The following is a 7,153-nucleotide window of genomic DNA, read 5'->3' as shown; positions in this document are numbered from 1 at the left end:
TGCCTTCTTCAAAGTGTATTTCAGAGCATGTGCAGGGGGCCACTTCACTGGTTGTAAAAAGAAGTCTGATTGTATCGAAGTCTAGGAGAAAATAAAAAATATAAGCAATAACAAAGTTTCATGAGGCGAAGAAAAGGGAAATGAAAGAGAAAGTTGTTGGCTGGTTGACTACAGGTTCAACATCCCACCTTCTCTGTCTATCCACTGAAGATGCAGTCGACAAGTCATACCGAAACTAGAAGCAGTGTTATGGTCTTTGTGAGTGATTCAGGTTTGTTCTGGTCAGGGATTTTAACCTTTAAAAAAGAAAGACATTCAGTGTCTCTTATTATTTACTAGGAACTCAATACCAAAGATTTTGCTCGTTAAAACGTTGCAAATGATGAAGAGTATAGTACCTCTTTAATTTTGTTATGATCCTAGTCCAAACATTAGATCTGAAACTAAACTCTAATCTGCAAGCAGCAAACTGTAAGAGCTGAATAGGACGATTTAAAGGTTTCGAATTAGAGGGGACATTTGAGAATCCGGAAACTTCTCGTCGAGTTATTTTGAGAAAACCTCATACGAGTAAAGTCAATGTTATGTATGTAGCCCAATATTACACATCTGCCTAAGGGGGCATTTACAATCTCTACAAGATATTGCATCCTTCTGTCATTTTCAACCCTAGCTTCGGACCAGGAAAAACTCCCAAAACAAATCCCTTTAAATGTGGAAAAAAGTAGGAAGAGCTCCTGAGGAGGAATCCCTCTTACATGTTATAGAGTTTGTATAAACACATGAGTGATTTATATTTTTAGCAAATCTCTCTAACAGAAAATCCAAGTTGGACAGCACAGTTGGGAGTTCTTCTAATCGTCATACCTCTGTTATCTCAGGTACTTCTCGACTTCTACTCCCCGGTTGGGCTCATTATCAGTCTCTGTGGCGACAGTTACATTAATGCATGCAATAGTTTTTACGTTTTCTAAAGGACAAATTTGATAAAAATCCATTATCACAACTGGACAATCGTGCATTACGTAAGGAGTGTTCTTGGTACTGAGTATGACGATGGTGTGTGTTTGATTACTGTGTGAACCTTAGTATTTATAGATTACAGTATGTAGGAATCAGCTCGTCTTTCAAGGAATCCATGATGTCACCGTCTGGCTGGATAATGGCCGCTTCTTTATCGAGTATGATGAAAAGATGACTCCGCTCACGAGATAGACTGTGTGGTGGGCTGCATGTCAGCCATGTGTGGGCTCTTTAAACGTCACGTTGCCTAAAGGGCTGTAAGGAGGTTATGAAAAAAACCTCCCATCCCTTCAGGTCATCTGGGGTCAAATTAACTCAATAAAAGAGTTCAGCCTTTATGTTCATGTAGCAGCAGTGGACCAGCCAACTGAGAGGAAACACAGCTAATCTATGAAGCATATATAACTGATAAAACGTGAAATGTAAACAATAAACACATCTTTTCATGTTAATTACACAAAAACAAGTCTTGAATATTGACTGTAGGGTTGTTGACCGATTTAAAACACTTTTATAATGTAATGATATTATATTACAAAACTACATTGCAACCAAATCTGGGAAAAACTAAAGGAAATGTAATTCATGTATTAATTCATGAATTAATTTGTAATCCTAAACTTCTAATAAAATGGCCTCACTTTTATATATTGTTTAATACACTGCCTGGCCAAAAAAAAGGTCACACACTCTAATATTTGTATAATTCTTCGCCAAGATCTTGTATTGATGACGGGAGATTCGGACCACTGCGCAAAGTCTTCTCCAGCACATCCCAAAGATTCTCAATCGGGTTCAGGTCTGGACTCTGTGGGGGCCAATCCATGTGTGAAAATGATGTCTCATGCTCCCTGAACCACTCTTTCACAATCTGAGCCCGATGGATCCTGGCATTGTCATGTTGGAACATGTCCGTGCCATCAGGGGAGAAAAAACCCATTGATGGAATAACCTGGTCCTTCAGTATGTTCAGGGAGTCAGCTGACCTCATTCTTTGGGCACATTGCTGAACCTAGACCAGACCAACTGCAGCAGCCCCAGATCATAGCACTGCCCCCCACAGGCTTGTGACCTGTTTTTGGGCCGGGCAGTGTATTACCAGGGCATTCTCCAGGTTTTAAAAGTAAAGCCAATGTGTGCCTTTAACCTGCATTATATCTAATATCCAGCAGGGGGAGATTCTTCTGGTTTTTTAGAAGTTGCATAGAAGTCTATGAGAAATGTACCCAAGTTCTCACCTAATTTATTACCTCAATTAACGTCTTCCAAATTATTTGATGGTTTCAATCCCTAGTATTAAGTATTCCTCAACACATAATGATGTTCATTTTGTAAATGATAGTCCCATTTAGAGCGAAATAAGTGATAAAGTAGGGAATGATTTTCGACTGGGCTAATTGACTGGTCGCTTTATCTTGTGTTTGTTATTCCAATCTATTTTCCTGCTGGTTAAATGGGCCAATGGTGGTTACTGTTTCATTTTTAAAATAAGACTTAAACAAGGGATTCGTTTACACAGACTATTAGGTACCTGGTGTCTGCGTCCTGTGCTGCTGTTGTGATTTTGCGATGGTTAACACAGAGCCGGTCCCAGATGGCAGCTGACTTTGTCTACCTGTTGAATTCTTCATGACCTGACTCTGACTTCGGTAACATGATGCCTTTCGGCCGTCACGAGTTACCACTGCCTGACCTCAGATGGAAAGTTAAGGCGGATTGGTTTTCGCCGCGTCACAGAGACGTAAACTGTCAGCCAATGTCAATCACCCAGAGCTGGTATGAATGGAGAAATCACTTATTTGAAGCTGCACCTGATTCTCAGAAGTCAAAATCTCCAGGAGGAAAATGCGGAGGAAAAATCTGAATGTTGTCGTTGTAGACTAAATGGTTTTAAGATGCATATTGAAAAAGTGAATACAGGTTGCCAGTTCATAAGGAATGTAACTAAATACAGTCAGTCCAGTTCAGGTTCTCTGCAGAAATTTAAGAAATGGTTGGAATTACTTGGAGTTAAATATAATCTGGATTTGAGTCGATAATAATGGTGGGAAATAGTCTGAACTGGGGAATTGGGGTCAAGAACTGGATCCATGGCATTTCAATTCATTACACCAGTGTGTCTATTCTAAATGTATGCACGTGCTGTGCCTAATTCCTTTCTTTAACATCATGGTTTATATTTATGCTTCTTGAGCATAATTAGGCCTCTTTAACTCCTTTACTATCACAATGGTTATAATGTTTTGGTTGTTTTTGGGATAATTGAACTTTTTTGTTCCTTTTGAGGTTTTTTTCAAAGGTTACTATTTCCATAAATGAATGCAATCGAGAGGTATAGGTCTCTTTTGACACCAGTATTGGGCGAAGTGTCTCATGCATACAGAAACGTTGAACTCTCAGGACAGGCAACCCATTTTTTAATTTGATTTTGTATTTGTTTTATTATTTTATGTCTTATATACAGTAACTATGTTGCATTGTTGGAGGAGTATGTCTACACTGTGTGTGCACATGACATTAAAATCTTTCAATCTTTTGAATCTTGAACCCAAAAACCTTTGGAGTTCCTGCATTGCACTCATCCTGCATCTGTTATCCATTCCTATGATGTAAGTATATTTAGATGAACTATTTATAACATCACAAACTCTTTAACCTACAGACCTTGAAGGTACGCTATTGTCTTGCAAAGCTCCGTTTTCACCCAGGGGGAAACAACGTGTATTTCATGTGCTGTCTGGGAGCTGCTTTGAAAAACACACAGCCCGTGTGATATGATAGGCAATGTGCAGCTCCAACCAGCTCTGATAAAACAAAGGAAAACAGGCAACAGTGACGCTCACCCTGACAGCCTTGGTGCAGTTTGTGTTCTTTTCCAGTGAAGGCGAGAGTGAAAATGATGAGGCCATGAGAAGTGCTGATGGCTGGAGGAATAAGAATTGAAACAGTAGATGTAATACATGTTATCTCCTCCCACTGTGTTGTGTCTCTTCTGAGTCAAAGTGTTCTCGGTTTTAACTGTGCGTGGTTACTCAAGGATTTCTCTTACCCCCTAGGGATTTGTTTGGCCTTTCATTCCATGAATTTGTTTTGTTGAACAACTGATTACAACGCTCAGGTACAAGTTGGGTTCGGTTGCTCTCATCGTTCCTTACAGCTCTTATGCTCCTCAGACTTGTGAGTCCCTTTGCTCGTCCAAGGACCAACGATAGAGGAACTGCCAATCATTTGAGCACTGAGGCAAGCAAAGTGGTGTTGCTTTATCTTGAGTTTTTGTCAGTGAAGTTTACTGCATGTTGCTTTTTCATTTATCTATTTATCCTTTGTGTTTACTGCTGTTCTTGTATTCAAACCCAAACATAGATAACTTCAATGGTGATACACTAGCAAAAGGAGGTTTCCTGATATAGGTTGAACCACAATATTTTATCATACCAATTGTGCTATGTCTTAAATATAGCCTATCTGAAAAAAAAGTCCCTATTAGATGATGATATGTATTTTCCAGTTGTATCATGGTTTATGTATGACTGGTACAGAGCCAGTTTCTCCATTATGCTTTCCCACAACAAAGGAAAAATATTTTCACGATAATGACTGTAGAAATATCAGGGAAGAAATCCTAATGAGTTACTTAAATGGTAATGCCATCACATACTGATTCCGGCATTAAATGACCCAAATTATAACTCTGTTGGTATAACAGGAAGTATAACTGTATGGGAGTTGAGTCTCTTCCATTATTGCGAAATACCACGATACCCCCACACTCAAGCACCTAGAGGTGGGTGGTACAGACAATATTGAAGGTATTTCAAAGGATAATTTAATACTATACTCTTAGCTATTGGCAAAGTGTCAACCAGTCAAGATAATGGATGCATATGTTAAAGATACTTCACATCCTAATTTATTCACAATCAAACCTCAAGATATATAAATCAGATTTAAGGAACATTGAATCACAACGTCTGATGTCTCACAGATTAGGGGCCTTTTATCATACTCAATAATGAGAATCAGAAAACTTTATTCATCCTGGGTTTGATGACAGTTGCTCCAGTTTAAAATGAAATAAAATAAAACTTCAATAATTTGTAAAAATGTAGAGCCACAATATCTCAATACTAAATGTGGGCCAGTATGAATACACAAAGGAAGGACATACTTTAATATTTAATTGTTGCTTTGCCCTCGATCACTGGCACTCATTATGACAGCTAGGTTTGCCAAATCCACCAGGACATTCCCCACCCACACACAGGGCTCACATTCAACAACATAATGGCAGTAATGTGGCTCAGGCTCACCTCTGGCACTCGCTGGCTGGAGCTGGAGATGCTTTTCAAAGAGAGGATTAACTGCAGTAAAGCCTCCTCTCTTAGCAGGAACTGTCCTGTGACACAAGGCCAAGAACAAGTCATGGGACCGAGAGTAAAGAACAGCACTAACAGCAGACCCGGACCAAGTGATGTCTTTATGGCACATTTTATCCCTGTTAGGCACCATGTGTGTGGGTGTTCCAATGCAAAGCAGTACTCAGAAAATAACAAAGAGTTGAATGTTTTTATGTGGTGAATTACATCCAATAATTACTTCAGAGAGGTGTTGATGTTCCAGCCGTTCTTTATACTCAAATACAGTATCAGAGAACCTGAAACTAGGTTCAAGGTTCAAGGATTTCATTGAACAACGAAGGTTTGTAAAGTTAAAGTCCAAATATCATACAAACAGGAAGAAAATTGTGTTTCTGGAAAGTTTGAAAGACTATTTCCTCACAACATGAGAAAGGAGCTACTCGATAGTCTCGTTGATCAACAGAAACAACTTCTAAAACTCGGTTGAAAATGCTGTGTTTGGGGTGGGAATTGTCCTTTAAAGGGGCCCTATTATGCTTTTTGGGGTTGTCCCTTTCCTGTAATGTGTTATATATGTTTTTGTGCATGTAAATGTGCTGCAAAGGCTAAAATCACAAAGGTCCCCCCCCCCTCCCCCCCTCCCCCATGCCTGAAATACCTCCAATGGACTCCTTGGTTTACTTCTGTAACATATTGACATCACTATGTAACACTCGTGCTTCTTTGGCTAGCGCTCCAACATATTGTTCGTGATAGGCTAAGGGGCGGGACATCTCTAAGTAGCTGACCAATCTCAACAGAGCCAGCCAGATAACCAATCAGAGCAGACTGGGCTCTGGTTTCAGACAGAGGGTGAAAAGAGGAGCTGCAGCAGAGGAAGTATGAGAAAAATAAAGAGCTTTTTGAGACATGTCACAGGAGAGACCTAAAATACAAATCTGAACCTGAAAATGAGCATAACAGGCCCCTTTAACATCCCTTGAGCCCTGAGCAGGCACCTCTACTCCACATTAAGATACAGACAAGGCATTTAGTTACATATAAACTGTCAACAAGCACCTAGCATTGCTGATGCCATGTTAATGTAATTGAATAAAAGTGGAAAAACCTCCTGCACACTCTCACTCTCTTAGTACTTGTATATTTATTCATGACGTCTTTGTCTACGACGAGAAAATACTAAGTACGCACACTCTGGACTCTTATGAATGGCTGCACTGTTCTGGAGTCAATAGTTGTTCTGCCTTTACAAAAATGATTATACAAAACACCATATAATGATCAGAGTTTCATCTTAAGGGGAGTCATTTATTGTAATTTCCCTCTTTTCTGTGTGTTTTATAATAGTTTAATTACATATTTGAAAAAGGCGTGCAGTGACTGTCCTCCACAGTGTGTCTCTGCTCACAGAGAGCCTTTCTGCCTCCACACAGTGCATGTCTTTACAAAAAACGTGGCTTTGCACAAAATACTGAGCTTAGCTTCATATATATTCCACCAACATATACTGTCCTCTGTCCTTTAGAGAAGTAAACAAAAGAGCTCACACTTAATTTGTCCCCTGGCTGTTAATGTTACCATTGATAGCCCTGTAGAGAATCGCTTTTCACAGCATATGACGGCTAAGAGGGCGGTTGCAAATGTAGGAATAAGACCTTGAAAATATTGTAATACCGCACACACAGTTTAGAGAAAGTGTTCTAGCCAACGTGTTACTGTAAGTCATTGAACCTGAAGAGTAATACTCCCCTGAGCTGGTTAGAGAGAATTGT

The sequence above is a fragment of the Eleginops maclovinus genome, chromosome 2 (assembly GCF_036324505.1).
Source record: "Eleginops maclovinus isolate JMC-PN-2008 ecotype Puerto Natales chromosome 2, JC_Emac_rtc_rv5, whole genome shotgun sequence".
NCBI classification, from domain to species: domain Eukaryota; kingdom Metazoa; phylum Chordata; class Actinopteri; order Perciformes; family Eleginopidae; genus Eleginops; species Eleginops maclovinus.
The sequence above is the reverse complement of the archived record's forward strand: the minus strand, read 5'-3'. Positions refer to the sequence as shown.